The following is a 15,460-nucleotide window of genomic DNA, read 5'->3' as shown; positions in this document are numbered from 1 at the left end:
CTCGTTGAACTAGTGATTGATTCACAACCCTCCTACCAATATAGCACTCATCTAACTAAACAACCTCTGTCAAAATTTAATAGTTGTTTTTTATTTTTTTATTTACGTAAATTTATTTATTTAGATTTCAATACAATGAAATCATTTTTTATTTTAGAAATCGGTAAAAGTAAAAATAAGCTTTCATCTCTTAGCTAAAAAATAATAAATAAATTTATCTCTTCAACGATTTTAATAAAGTCAGTTTTGTTTTGGTATTAATCTTTACTCTCTTGTTTTAAAAATGTAAATAATTTATCCTAGCAATGACTTTTAGAGTTGAACCTGGACTTGGGAAAAAATCGTTTTCCTATCAACTTAGAAAAAAATAGATAACAGAAAAAAATAGATAACATTTCAACATGAATTTTAACCATTGTCCACATCTCATATTGTCCAAGGCTGACCTGCTAAAAAAATAAGGTTTCTACCACATGTATGAAGCTTGTATGGTTAAAATCGAAATCGTATGTCGGCCATCTTGCTTGGCAAAATTGACAGGGAGCTGACAGACAGTTGTTGACATTGACTGATAGAACATCATTTGTCTTTGTCATACCATATGAGTTCGTTTTTCATTTCAATGAATGCAAGCGTGGATTTAGTTTGCTATTTGTTTTAAGGATGTTATTTTAAATTCATGACTTTTTTATAAAAAGTTCTCTTTCAATATTGGGAGTATTGTTTTAATTGATTTGGAGCAAGCAATTCCAGGTTTCTAGTAAGAAAATCTGATTTTATTTATTACTGTTATGTTTTTGTATTATCAATCTTTAGTCTTTGATAAAATCAAATTCAGTTGATGTCAATGAAGAAGTTACACTTTTTAAGTATTTAATTTTTAACTTGATTATTATAAATACATATTACAAAATGTCTAGCCTCTCATTTTCTATTCCACAATTAAAAATTTATTAATATTTTCCTGAAAATTTCCTTGATGTACGAGTATGTATATTTTAAATGATTCGAAGAAACAGTAATAAAAGATTTTTCTAATTTCCTTCCGTTCCCATTACAAGAAAAGCATGGAGAGCAATATGCAATGTAAATTTTATTAAGACTTTGAGCTAAAAAGTATCTTCTGATCAGTTCTCTCCTCAAATTTTAATAATGCTTATAGTGCTGGCTTTACAGTACAATACATATTGATTTTGTCTTTTTTTCACATGCATCTTTTAGTAAATTGATTAATAAGGTTTGCACTGCCTATTTATTTATTTTATTGCATGGTTGTAGCATACCACTTCCTGTGTTCACTCAGACGAGACATAGGTATAGAGACTAAGAGACCTGAGCACCCGGATGGATCAGAATTAATATTTTTCTTACAACTTATTTTATGAAACATCTGTCTTTGAATTAAGTCTTTAGTAATATTATAGTTTCAAGATATGTTGTTGGTATTATGAAACCAACAAATATATACTAAGTAAGTGATATCTGTTTATACTAAAAAGTTGTTTTCATTTTTAAAGAGTTTATTTTGTTTTGTAGATGGATATAATTTTTCTTTAGGAAACAGATACAAGTACATATTAAATAAGGATAATTAATCCTCTATTGAATCTGTGTTAATAAAATGAGGATATTATTATATAACCTAATGGGAATGCCTTTAGATGTATGATGAGAACAAAAATTTTGACAACCTTTTCCAATCTGTTTAAAATTAGGGTAGTTCAGTGCTAACAAAATACTTTAAAACATTTTTAGATTAATTCTAATTGATATAATGTCTGTTATAATAAATTATTTTATATTATTTTATATAATAATATATCATTTTAAGTTTTTTTTTTCAGGAAAATTAAATAATTATTGTATTAAAGAAAAACATTGTTTTATTTCAATTTGTTCAATTGCTGATATGTCGTACACTATTGTTAATTAATTATTGCAGTAAATTAACTCATTTAGATATGTAAAATAAAGCTGAAAATTTTATTTTTATTCAGATCAATATCTGATGCTAACACCTAATCAAAAAGGCTCTTTTTTCTATGAGTAACCTTTTTGATAAGGCGTTTGCTTTAGACATTACGATTAAATGATAAGATTATCAGATTAAATGATATTTGAATTCCCGCTTTCATTTGGCCACGCCTTTCTACCATTTTGATTGGTCCAATTAGGCACGTCAAACTATCAAGTTATTTACAACAGTTTCCGTTGCCAAGCGAGAGGACGCTAGCTGATTTGTCAGAAGAATTTCTATCAGTTTGTATGCAACCACCACTTCTCTATATTTTTGTGTTTTGTGGTTTTGTTTAGTCTGGATCTAGGTCAATGAACCTTAAAAGCAGCTGTTGTGATAAATTTTTGAATATTTTCAAGCTACCATGAAAAAAATTACTGGTTTTAATCTATAAATGTTTAAAATTATTGTTGCACTTACCTCAACATCAACATTGGCATATAAATAAAAACATTATTTTCCTATATATCTTAAAGAATTGTCAATTTTTATCAATGATATTAAATAACACCATATTACAAATATTGATCTAAATATCATAGATGACTGATGCAACATTGACCTTCTTCTATGTTTTCTGTCATTTTAGTAAAAAATTTCAAAAATAGCCTTTTGATTTATCTTAGCAGTGACTTTAGAAATATGTTGACCAAGTAAAATTAAATTTCTGTCCCTCAACCAGAAAATTAATTTGTCTCATCAGTGATTTTAATAAAATAATTTCTACTGTATAACGCTTAATGGGTAATAAATGTTACTAACACATATTATATTCCATTAAAGTAGGATTTACTAAGAAGAATATTCATATATATTATAAACCGTGTGAAATTGCGAACCCATTCTTATTCAAAGTGCATCGCCGTATCAATTTCTCGAGAAAATTTCATAAAGTTGGTCCCTTATAAGTGCGATGAAAGGAAGTAAAAGCGGTCATATTTTATTATTAATGACGCGGGTGTGACATACATTTTTCACTTTTTATTCGATGTAATTAAGTTTCATTAAAATGCAATCGGTCAAGTAAATATTTTACGGCCAATCCTGTGAATCATTAGTAACGTTTTAAAAAAAACTAATAAGTTCAAAAAAGACTATTGATTAAAAAGCTTTTAAAATGCCATTTAAAAGAGTTATAAAAGTTTTAGGATTTTGCTTCTATGCAACAAATGAGATAAATTTATGTTTATAATAAAAAAATATTCTAACTATATATAATTTCCATAATTTTATTTAGACATTTTTTTTCAGAGATTCTTGTACTATTTTTACATCTTTAAAGGGAGGACAAAAATAATTTAATGCCAGTATAACATGGCATTCAATTATTTTTGTGCTTTTAAATTCTTAAAGCTACTAATTCTCACGGTTTTTTGCATAGATAAATTCTGTGAAATAAATTCACTAGGTCGTGTCAATACTCCAGTCTACAACTATTAAAGGCCTCTCTACAGTCTTCACGGTAGTCCAATCCGGCATATACTCTCATTGCATATCTGTACTCCCTCCGGGCTCGACTCAGATCACCCTATACCAGCAAGGATTAGTATAAATGAGAGTGATTCAGAGAGTAGTATGCTTATTTAAAAACCTCAATCTATATATAAATTGACATTCTTCTAAGTACAAATGTGTTATCCGATTTTTGATGGTTTATAAGTTATAGCTGTTTTTCAGTTTTTTTCTATAATTTATTTCTGGCTTAAAAAAATATTTTTTTCTATGTCTGGGGCTTTATTTTTTAAATATATTTTTTTGTTTTTATTCCAATAAATGTCGAGTCTTTTTAATAAAAGTGTAGTGTAATTTTTTTTTGTTTCGCTGCAGAAAGTCTTGTTTAATTTGTTTTTGGATTTTTCAAAAATGAATTTTAACAATTTAATGAAGCACTACACAGTACACAAAGACCTACAGGAATTTAAACCAATGTTTAAAAACTTCCTACTATTTCTAGTCTTTCAATAAAAACATTTACCTTATATTGTTTATTATTTGATCAATGTATGTTAAGAAAATTTTTAGAAAAATGAAACGTAAAAGAAATAAAATCATACCACATTTTTTGCTTGCATACCACAAATTTGGTACTATTTAAGTGCGCTTGACCTTCAAATTGGAATTCAGAATGCTATCAAGAGCCACAAACAAAAATGGTATTCTCACATGGACCATTTTAAAATATAGCCAGACCGACTATTGTTGGTATTTTCTGTATTGTTTTCTGTTGGTCTTTAGCTAACGTGTTAATCGATTTTTTTTCTGTTTTCTGACCTATTATACCATTAAAGTAATAATTAATCTGCATCGAGATGCCGGATCGGTATACCCCACGGGAATATGCTGAAATGCATTACATTTATGGATTGTGCGGTGGGAACGCTCGCCTTGCTGCAAGAGAGTATCGTGATCGTTATCCGGATCGTAAACCCTTTCCCGATCACAGAGTGTTCATACGAGTATATAACTCATATTTGCGGGGAGAAATACCTGGTGATGTACAACAAATAGGCAGACCGCGGTTGGATGATGAAGAGGTGCTTGCTTTAATAGAGATGGACCCTTCTACAAGTATTCGTAGAATTTCTAGAGCTACTGGATTAGCTATAGCTACGATACATCGCATGTTGCGGAGGAACAACCAGCATGCATACCACGTGCAACGTGTTCAAGCCCCCTTACCCCGTGACTACGCGCCTAGAGTAGCATTTTGTAGAGAAATGCTTTGACGCTGTCTGCAAGACCCGGACTTTTTTGACTGCATTTTGTGGTCCGATGAGTCTTCATTTCAAAGACTTGGTATATTTAATATTCATAATATTCACTAATGAGCTGTAGAAAAAGAAAATCCGAGAATAATAAGGCAAGATCGCTTCCAGTACCAATTTGGTGTAAATTTGTGGGCAGGAATTCTCAGTGATAGGCTGATTGGCCCTTTCGAGTTACCGGTCAGATTAAATGGAGAGAGCTACCTAGATTTTTTTAGAACACCAACTTTATGACCTTTTGGAAGATGTGCCTCTGGAATTACAGGCAAGAATGTGGCTGGAACACGACGGAGCGCGAGCGCATAATGCACGAATAGTCAGAGACTATATAAATGGTGCTTACCCAGATCATTGGATAAGCAGAGGAGTAGTGATATCGTGGCCGCGCGCTCACCTGACCTTAATCCTCTTGACTATTTTTTATGGGGATACTTTAAAGAACTTGTATACCAAACGGAAAATAATACTGAAAATCAGCTTTGTCAAAAACTGCGAGATGCAGCAACAAGTTTACGAAACAATGCTCGAGCATTTAGAAATCAAAAAAGAAATTTTTTAAGACGATGTCGTTTGTGTATAAGAGCCGGCGGCGCCCATTTTGAACATCTTTTTTAAATAAATGCTAATGAAATATTCGAAGTTTTATTTTAGCTTTTGTTTCTTTTACGTTCCATTTTTCTAAAAATTTACTTAACTTATATTAAACAGATAAAGACCTTTAAGTTAAACGTTTCTATTGAAAGGCTATAAGTTGTAAGAATTTTTAAAACATTGGTTTAAATTCTTGCAACGCCTTTCTGTACTGTGGTGCCTCATTAAAACGGTAAAATTTGTTTTTAAAGAAACCACAAAAAAATTAAACATGATTTTCTGCAGCGATAATACAATTTTTTTTATGATATACGTTTATTAAAAAGACTTGACATCTTTTAAATAAAATACTAAAAAAATATATTTAAAAAATAAATCCCCAGACATAAATATTTTTTTAAGCCAGAAGTAAATTATAGCAAAAAAGTGAAAAACAGCTATAACTTCTAAACCATCAAAAATCGGATAACAACATAGGGGGTTATTTTGATTCCAAATAGGCTCCCCTACACCCCCTTTCAGTTTGGACCATGACTTTTGAACACTCGGACACATGAAACACCCGGTATAATATGTATACAGACAGTATTATATTTGTAAGACCAGTTTATTAAACTAAGTAGAAATACTTTTCATCTGGATGTACGCCTAAATAAAAGAGTCAAAAATATACTCACTCAAAAATAACTCAACTATTGCCTCTCTGCATTGAGAGAAAGAGCTTTTCTTTCATCCTTAAAATTACGCCAGTAACATGACTATACGAGATTACAGTTCAATCTCGTTATTGCCTATTATTTCCAAGTTTTTTGAGAAATGCTTGTTCAACCAAATAATTTATTTTCTTCAGGAAAATTTCATTTATTCATACAGTCAGTACAGTTTCAGGTATACTTAATCTGATTTCGGTTGGCATTGAATATTTTCATAAGCAATTCATTAGTGTTGTCATTTATTCTGTGCAAGGCTTTTGAGTGTGCACTTAAAAATTTAAAATAAATTACTTAATAAAATATTATTTTAAAATTGAGAGCGTAAAACTAATAATATAATATCTGAAGAAAAGCAGGATTGTGAGGGTTGATAGTGTTTCATCAGCAGAAGGTCGGTATCGATACTCGCTATCGAACTCATACTCTTTTCCTGATATACATAAATGATTTACCAAACAATACATAAATGATTACTCTACTACTACAACTAACTCTACTACATTAAAGAAATATCCAAACTATCTTTCTTGCAGAGGACTGTTCATAGGACGCACGCGATATGTTGATCGAAGAGTACCGAAGAGTGCTTTAGTGTGAACTAAATCATTGAAATATCAATAGGTAAAATCTAGAGAGCAGCAGGCAGGTTGCGAGGGTTTGTAGTATTTCATTAGCAGAAGGAGTAATCAGTATCGAATCCTAGGATCCATAATCTTTTCCTTATTCCTACCAAATTCTATAGTATACCACAAAAATCGGTAAATATTTTTTATTTCAACGGACTTTCCCTAGGAGAAACATGATGTAGTGATAGAAGAGGACGGAATACGGCTTACACTATACTAAATAATCGGAAAATCAATAGGTGTTTTCTTTAAAGAAAATTAAGTTTCTGTGAAGTTGAGCAAAAGTTTGTTTGTTTTGAAAGTATTTGTGATTGCATTTTGTCAATGAAAATTTAAGCTATTAAGTACTTTTTGGTTTCGGAACACAGTACACTCGTAGAATTATAATTATATTGTGGAAAGCAAAATAATATTTCGTTTCTTTATAATTGTTTTGATTTTATAGTTACTACGAAATTGTTTAAAAAAGTTATTTTTACTTTTTGCAGAGTCACCTTCAAATTAATTTAGAATATCTGTTAGAATAAAAACTTTTTTTTTTGCAAGCCAATACTTATTTATAAAGTATAATTCCTTTTAAAATAGTCAGTATTTTATTTTGAAAAAACAGAAAAAGTTAGGAAATTTTAAAAAGAAATTAAACAGGAAAATTTAAAAAAACTAAAACAGAAACCAAAAAGAGCTGACCCTTGAATTTTACACTTTTTAAACCGCCATCTATTAAGTGACAGCGTTCGCTAATAAAACTATTATGTTTTAATCGGATTCTTTATAAAATAAAAGTATATATCACTTTATTAGAAATTAAATAATTATTCTATATTAGTGTGTCTTATAAAATTAAATAGATTTATCTAATGACGCCATTTTTTTAGTGATATTTATTTAGGTTTTTTTGCGGCATGTTGCATGCATATGCTAGTAAAATCATGGTGCAAGAAAATATTTGCCCGAAGAACCCTAAAATAATCTTTCCCTACATAATAATCATTACCCGTATGATCGGCTAAACCGCCATGATAGTCGCGGTATTATTTCAATTTTTACATTTATCTTTTCTTTTTACAAAAAGTATGAGGCTTACAAACTTTGTTACTTTCATAAAATCTCTATGAGTGTGATAAAATAATCTTAGCCAAATACCAATTATGTTGATTGAAATATTTATATTTAAATTATATTTGTATTTATAGGGTCTTATAAATTAGTATTCAAGCAATAATATAACATTGATAAAATATTGTTATAAATGTTTGATCATCGGCTGGAATAGATTTTATAATCTTAAATAAAACTATTAATCGCGTTTATTAAAAATTTTTTTTTCAAATTTAACTCATTTTAAGACACTTTTCGAAGTTTTCATGTTCCTTAATCGGAACTGTTACGCTTGAAAAGTTGCTCCATACTCCAGTCGATGGAACAAAACTTCTTAAATATTTTAATGATTTGTCATCTTTAAGGTTAGTATCTCCATAAATAAAGCTATTTATATAAATTTATTACATAAGTTCCGTACATAAGTTTTTAACCCTAGGCTAAGGCGGGCTTACTATTTATGAACCATCAGCGTCAAACTTTTAAACGCTTTTATTAGGCATTTTTTTTCCATGTATAACAATAAAAATAATAATAATAATAATAATAATATTAATAATAATAATAATAATAATAATAATAATAATAATAATAATAATAATGGTTTATTCATTTTTAAATGATTATAAATGAAATACTATATAATGAGACTACAGTTTCATGTAAAATCGAATTTCGAAATTCTATTCGAAATAAAAACCTACGTCAGCTTGCCTCCGAAGTGAGGCAGCTGCTGTAGCAAAGGAAAAATTTTATAAAAAAGAAATACATGATCGCAAAACAGTGAGCAACGAAAAAAAACTTTATAGCTTTTCGTTTAAAAATTATAAGAGAAGACCAAGAAACAGAGAGGGAGAGAGGGAGAGAGGGAGAGAGAGAGAGAGACGGAGAAAAAGAAGGACAGGGAACTTTAAAGTTTCTTTTGAAAACTGTATCGATAAAGAAAAGTCCATTATTCTGTATTAATTAATTACAGAAGCAATTTGCTAGATAAACGATTTCTTAAATGTTTCAGTTTTTTGAGGTATTATAGTTAAAAGATTTAATTTTTGGATATTGATGTAATGAATATCGGTGCGATATTTAATTATGTAGTGGAGATATAGAGGACATTTAGATTTATTAATTTTATGAAAAAATTATGCCGGATGTAAAGTACGCCGTCCACTCATATTAAACTTAATTACATATTATATTTAATTAATTGATTATCTTTTCTTCATGCTTAGTAGTTTTCCTAAGCAGTAACTTTACAGTAATTTACAAAGGTACTCCATGCTTTTGTATCGAGTTTGGCATGAAAAAGGGCACGCTTCACTTTCGGCTTTGGTTCTTGATCTTTTTTGGTTTTTGATCGATCCTGTTCCTTTTACTGTCACTTATATGCTTACTTATGCTTATTTTATCTCAGGAGTTTCTATGTGAATCTCGTTTTCCTTATTTTCGGTCTCTGTTTTTAAATCTATTTTTGAATTTAGTAAGACTTTTTTATGGTCTTTACCAGGTGTTTTGTCTCATTCTTTTCATTTTCTTTGTTTATATTATTTGTTATGGTCTTTTTATTTCTTACCTTTTTCTCTTATTCACGTATTTAAGAGTGACCTTCAAATTTATTCAATAGCAACTAGATTAGGGCCTAAATTGGGTCCTGAAATAAGATAATCTTTCGAGAACTAGATTCGTCATAAGATAATTTACGTTTAACCTTCGCATAACAATATTTTGTCTTGTAATTGAATGTATCCCATTAGATAACATAAAGTAATATCTTAGAGCCCTTTGACAGCTTTTTTCATTTAATTTATTAGCTTAACTAAACTAACGAGCTGAAACGTATTCGAAAGGTATTTTAAAATTGTAATGAAACCTCTAAAACTGTAAAATATTAAAATCTTTCCACTTTTTCTGAAACCGTTAATAATGTAAACAGTAAACAAATTCAGTTAAAAATATGGCAATAAATTCCGTAAATAAAAATCGAATCAGGAATGGGGTCATTGCCGTGACGTCACGCCCCGGCAGTGCAAAATCGTCACAAAATCGGGGTCAACCGTTCGGCGTTGGCGTTGGCCGTAACAAGAATCCGTGTCGGTGATGGTGTTTTCATTTGTTCGTTCGATTTACGCTTTGTTTATGACTTGAGGTTCATTTCTGTTCAAGTTCATGATAAAGATTAACTTTTTTAAACGAATATTATGGATAATATGCATTCCCATCCAGTTTTTGATTAAGGAGTAGCTTCATTCTTCATTCTGCAACCCGTGCGAGAATATTATCTCAGGATAACTATTTATGGCGCCATCTAAAAGCCAATGTTAACGACATGAATTAAAGTTATTGGATCGGATAAGGTAAGGTGCTAAAACAAATAATGTGTCCCCTTTTCAGTGTATACCGTGGGCCGTAGCGCTAACCAAGGGTTTTTTCTAATTTGTCGCTATCAAGGGTTGGTAATTTCTTTACGTGCAAAATCCAATAATTGTGATGCATTTTTGATGTATTATCATTTTCTATTGAAGCTTTAGTCCTATTTTCGACATATATCTATGTTATATTATATTGTATTTATATGTTTTTTATATGTTATATTATCTATGTTATATTATACTATGTTATATTATAATATCTATGTTAAAGTTCTTAATTTTTACAATTCAGTTCTAATTCTCAGACCTCCATATTTCACCGATCAAAATTTCGGGTATTTTCTTATCCTTGTCTTCAAAGTTCTGATAAAGAATTCATTTCACGAGCAAAAATCTTTAAAAATCATGGTTGCAAATCTTACAAGGTCTAAGTCACCAAACATCTCCCTTGACACAGTGCGACTGGATAGTATGGCAAATATCCTCTAATTCTGATTTCCCCGGTTTGAAAACTAACATGACAGGCTATACTGACATATACTCTTTTCTTCTCGAGAATAAAAGGAGCTTATATTATGTTTCATGTTCCATACTTACTGAAGACAACTGTTGTGACTAACCAAAACCACCGTGTGGAATTTGGCAAAAATGAAAACTTTTAAAGTTCTATTTAGAAATAATTATTTTATTTGCTTTTTTCTTCTGTTAGAATTAATATTTTGCGTTTATTGATTTATGTTAAAAAAAAAACATGTTATGGTATTTATATCATTATGTACTTTGTTATATTATGTCAGGGATAACGATAAATTTTTTATTAGAATTTATACTCTGTTTTTAATTGCTTGCGCTAAAAAAATTAAAAACAAAAAAAAAACATGCATATTAATTTGTTCTCACCATCAAAAGATATATTTAGTTTAAGAAATAGGTATAATATCTGTTTTTATTATAAGAATTTATATATTTTTTTATAGTTAAAAAATATACATAATATTTTTTTATTTAGGCTTGTTTGCTACATGTTTCTTATAATGTTTTTTAACACTTATGGAAACCAAAAAAGTAGATAATTTTTTCTAAAAGTTCAGAAATAATCGAAATTATAAAAATTAACAAATGAAAAATATGCTTTATACCTGCAACAATTTGATATTCATACATAAATTGTCTTATTAATACCATGCTTATAGCTTAGAGTAATTAATTTAGAATGTATTGTAACTATTTTTATGCGTTTTAAGGTTCTCTGTTAAATTTGTTTTAATTCGGCTTAAAATAAAATATTTAACAGATAAATTAATTATGTCTTTTTATTTAAAATTTACTTCCATATTCCAAGTCTCTTTACAAGGGACCTAGTAGCCGTCAAACTGTCAATGGACACGGGAAAGGATCTGGTAGTCTGCTCTGCCTACTTTCCCATCGAAATTGAATCACCCCCCTCCCCCCCCCCGGCCGTCACTGCGGTGGTCAAATACTGTGAAGACTTGAGTCTCCCGCTTCTCATGGGCTGCGATTCGAATTCACATCACGGCCTTTGGGGATGCGGAGATGAGAACCCAAAGGGCCGCTCCCTGGTTGACTTCATGTGCTCAAATGGCCTAGAACTACTCAACCGAGGCAGTGTCCCAACTTTCTACTGCAATAGAAGTCAACCAATTATTGACCTTACTATCTGTTCACCTAGTACTGTGAACCTTTTCAGCTCATGGAGAGTGTCCGTTGAGGTCACAATGTCGGACCACAGGCACATTCTTTTTGAATTAAAGAAGCAGGCTCGGTGCAATACTCCAGCCTACAGAAACCCAAGGTGCACAGACTGGGACCACTTTCGAGAGGAACTAGTCGGTGGTCTTGCGGACATTCCGGCAAGGTACACACTTTCGGTCGACACAGAGATCGGGACTGTCAACCTGACTCGTACGATAGTCGCGGCATTCGAGGGCAGCTGTCCCCTCAGACGGAGACCCGCCAATGCCAAGAATGCCTGGTGGAACAGGAACACGGAAAAGCACCGTGACACTACGCGTCGGCTCCTTCGCAGGGCTAGCGCACTAAGCTTGCCACTAACTGAGATGCGTTCCACGCAGCTCAAAGGCAATACAAAAAGACACTCAGGGACTCCAAAAGACAGTGCTGGAGGCGGTTCTGCGATGACGTTGAAAACACACCATCCGCAGCACGACTGTGCAAAGTACTGTCCAAGGAACCTGAAACTACATTGGGGTCGCTGTCACTTCCAGATGGCGGCTTTACTACCAACGAGCGGGAGTCACTGGAGGTCATGCTGCGCACCCACTTCCCAGACTCCAACTCATCTTGCGATCCTCCTAGCTGTTCTCGGGCTCCGATTCGCTTAGAGTTCGAAACTGCTAGAAGAATAATTACCTATGAGAGGGTGAAATGGGCAATCAAGACATTCCCCCCCTTCAAATCTCCGAGCATGGATGGATTATATCCATGCCTTTTGCAAAACGGGTTAGAAGTACTAACCCCCCCATAGTCAGACTATTCAGGTCGTCGCTTGCTCAGGGCTACGTTCCAAAGTTATGGCGTCAAGTGAAAGTCGTCTTCATTCCAAAACCCAGAAAAAGCGATTTTACAGATCCCAAATCGTACTGACCTATCAGCCTTACCAGCTTTATGCTGAAGGCGATGGAGAGGCTGATTGATCGATACCTTAAGGAAAGCATCCTGGCCAACAAACCACTGCATGTGCACCAATACTCCTATCAGGCGAGCAAATCCACGGACCTGGCCCTACACCACCTCGTTAGGAAGGTGGAGGGAGGGTGCTCTGGGTAGTGGCAAGGCCTGCCTGGGTGCGTTTCTAGACATTGAAGGGGCGTTCGACAACACCCCTTTTGCATTAATCTGCCAAGCACTCGAGAGCCGCGGCTCAGAACCCTGTTTGGTTAATGCGAGGCCATGCTCTCGAAACGTCATGTATCTGCTCAGCTCAACAAAGAGATTGTCGAAACGTTGGCGGCTAGGGGCTGCCCACAGGAAGGAGTATTGTCCCCTACCTTGTGGTACCTTGTGGTCGACAGCCTGATAAATCTTTTAAACAATGCTGGCCTATACACACAGGCCTACGCTGATGATCTGGTAATCCTTTGCCCAGGGAAAGACGCCGTCTCAATGCAGGGCCCTATGATGAGAGCCCTGCGTATGGCGGACATATGGTGCATCTCGGGGGGTCTCAGGATTAACCCCAAAAAAGCAGAGCTCCTACAATTCACGAGGAGACGTAATCCGTTCTCACATACGGGGCTATCGTTTGGTGGCCATGTACGGAGAAAGCGAAAATTCGTGCTCAACCGGACAGAGTCCAACGTCTTGCATGTCTCAGCATAACGGGTTCCATGCGGACGGCGCCAACTAGAGCGCTTGAGACTCTGCTGAGCCTTTCGCCTCTGGACCTCGTTGCTATTGCATTGCTAAATAGGGGGACTATCTGGTACACAGATGGCTCCAGAATGAATAACAGAGCTGGATCAGGGCTTATTGGTGGGATCCCACATACCAGAAGGGGAATATTCGCTGGGGGAGCATGCCACTGTCTTCCAGGCCGAGGTATTCGCTGTATTAAAATGCGGACAGAAAATCCTAAGCTACGGACACCGCAATACAAGTCGTATCAATATGCTCGGACAGCAGAGCTACCATTAAGGCTATCATGGCCGCTGGATACACGGCTGCTATAAACTGGTACAGGTTGGATGCAGGGCTAGTGACAGGTCTTTGAACCGGTCACTGGCACTTAAGAAGCCATCTCCATACTAACGATATTGCGGACAACCCGAATTGCCGATGGTGCTGTGAGGAGGATGAAACCGTTGACCATGTAGTCGGGGAGTGCCCAGCCCTCACGCGCGCCAGGTTCAAATACTTGGGTAACACTTTCAGTGTACCGAGCGACTTTAAGTCCTTCAGACCAGAGAGCCTTATCGGTTTCTCCAAGGCCGTTGGGTTGGGTTGGGTTGGGCTCTGGTAACCCCCGGTGGAGCATGACGGGTCCATCAGGAGACCTATATGCACAACTGCCTTGGCAGCCCACTGTTTCGTCAATTCAATTCAATTGCTTCCATACCCATGATGCTAATTTATAATTATTGGTAAGTATCCATATTTAAATATCTTCAAACCACATACTTAAATGCCCTAAATAAGCAATTTCTTGAGAACTAAATTTAAATCAAATAATATTTTTGTTGATTTGTTAATTATTAAAGAAAGTGATAAGGGATAACTGAGATATGCAATATTTACATTTATTTTTCTTTCACAACTTCCAAATTTAAAATTAACAACCTTAACAAAATGTGGGTCCTCTTAAACTAATAAGCAAATTATTAATTTTAAGAAAAAAAAAATCTATTTACACATATCTCTTATCACTCTTCAGTTAAAGTATCAGTTTCTGTGTAATTGTGCAAATGACTCTTCAAATTCAAATTGAGATGATAGCCCCCCTCCTTGTCATCAACGTCAATAGAGCTGGTCAATGGAATCTCTGTCTGGTCATTAGGCAACACGCATTTCTCTATATTTGTATTCTGTGCATTAAATGGCGTTGAAAATGTGCGGTATTCAAGTAAATATATCGAGTAAAAAGGACAGTACATTGTAAATATTTTTATTAAAGATAGAATAATCATAGAATGACATTACTTTTAAAAGTGAAATTTTAAATTTTCTTAAAAATCCGATGCACTTAATCCGGAAACATGCTCAGTGCAAATAGTGTAATTTTTTTTTGAAGCTCAGGAGCCACGTTCGTGGACAAGTCCAAAAAAATTATGAGTGACAAATGCTAAACAATGATAAGGCTTACTTTTACCTAGAAAGCTAAGGAAATAAATAAAACTGTGAGTGAAAAGCACCCAAGAAAAATTCATTAAAAACAAGTTACAGGTAACTGTTTCATATGTCAATGGAATAATTGTACTTTTTTAAAGACACTTGTCGCCGCTTTGTAACTGTGACACACCAGTGCGGCACCAATTTTTGACTTTGGCTATATGTACATATGATTTTATATACAACTTGCATATAAAACTACCCTCGTTATGACTCAAACCGAACTTGGTTTCAACAGAATGGGGCAACACCATACACACCGGCAACATCAAAAGACACGTATTGTACGTGAATTGTTTCCAGGAACTGTTGCTCCTAAATTTCGACATCTTTTTCCCACCTAGATCATAATATTTCTTTTTATTTATAAGAACTTCTCCTGCCACTACGGAGCAAGTTGAAAGGCAAATATCTGTAT

At 33.5% G+C, this 15,460-nt stretch overlaps 1 protein-coding gene across 1 annotated transcript in view; it reads right to left on the bottom strand.

Moving 5' to 3' along the window:
- LOC126750218 (serine proteinase stubble) overlaps positions 1-15,460 on the bottom strand; it is a 79,726-nt gene that overhangs the window by 34,439 nt on the left and 29,827 nt on the right. The window lies entirely within an intron of this gene.

This window comes from Anthonomus grandis, chromosome 2 (genome assembly GCF_022605725.1).
Source record: "Anthonomus grandis grandis chromosome 2, icAntGran1.3, whole genome shotgun sequence".
In the NCBI taxonomy this organism is placed as follows: Eukaryota; Metazoa; Arthropoda; class Insecta; order Coleoptera; family Curculionidae; genus Anthonomus; species Anthonomus grandis.
The sequence above is the reverse complement of the archived record's forward strand: the minus strand, read 5'-3'. Positions and strand labels throughout refer to the sequence as shown.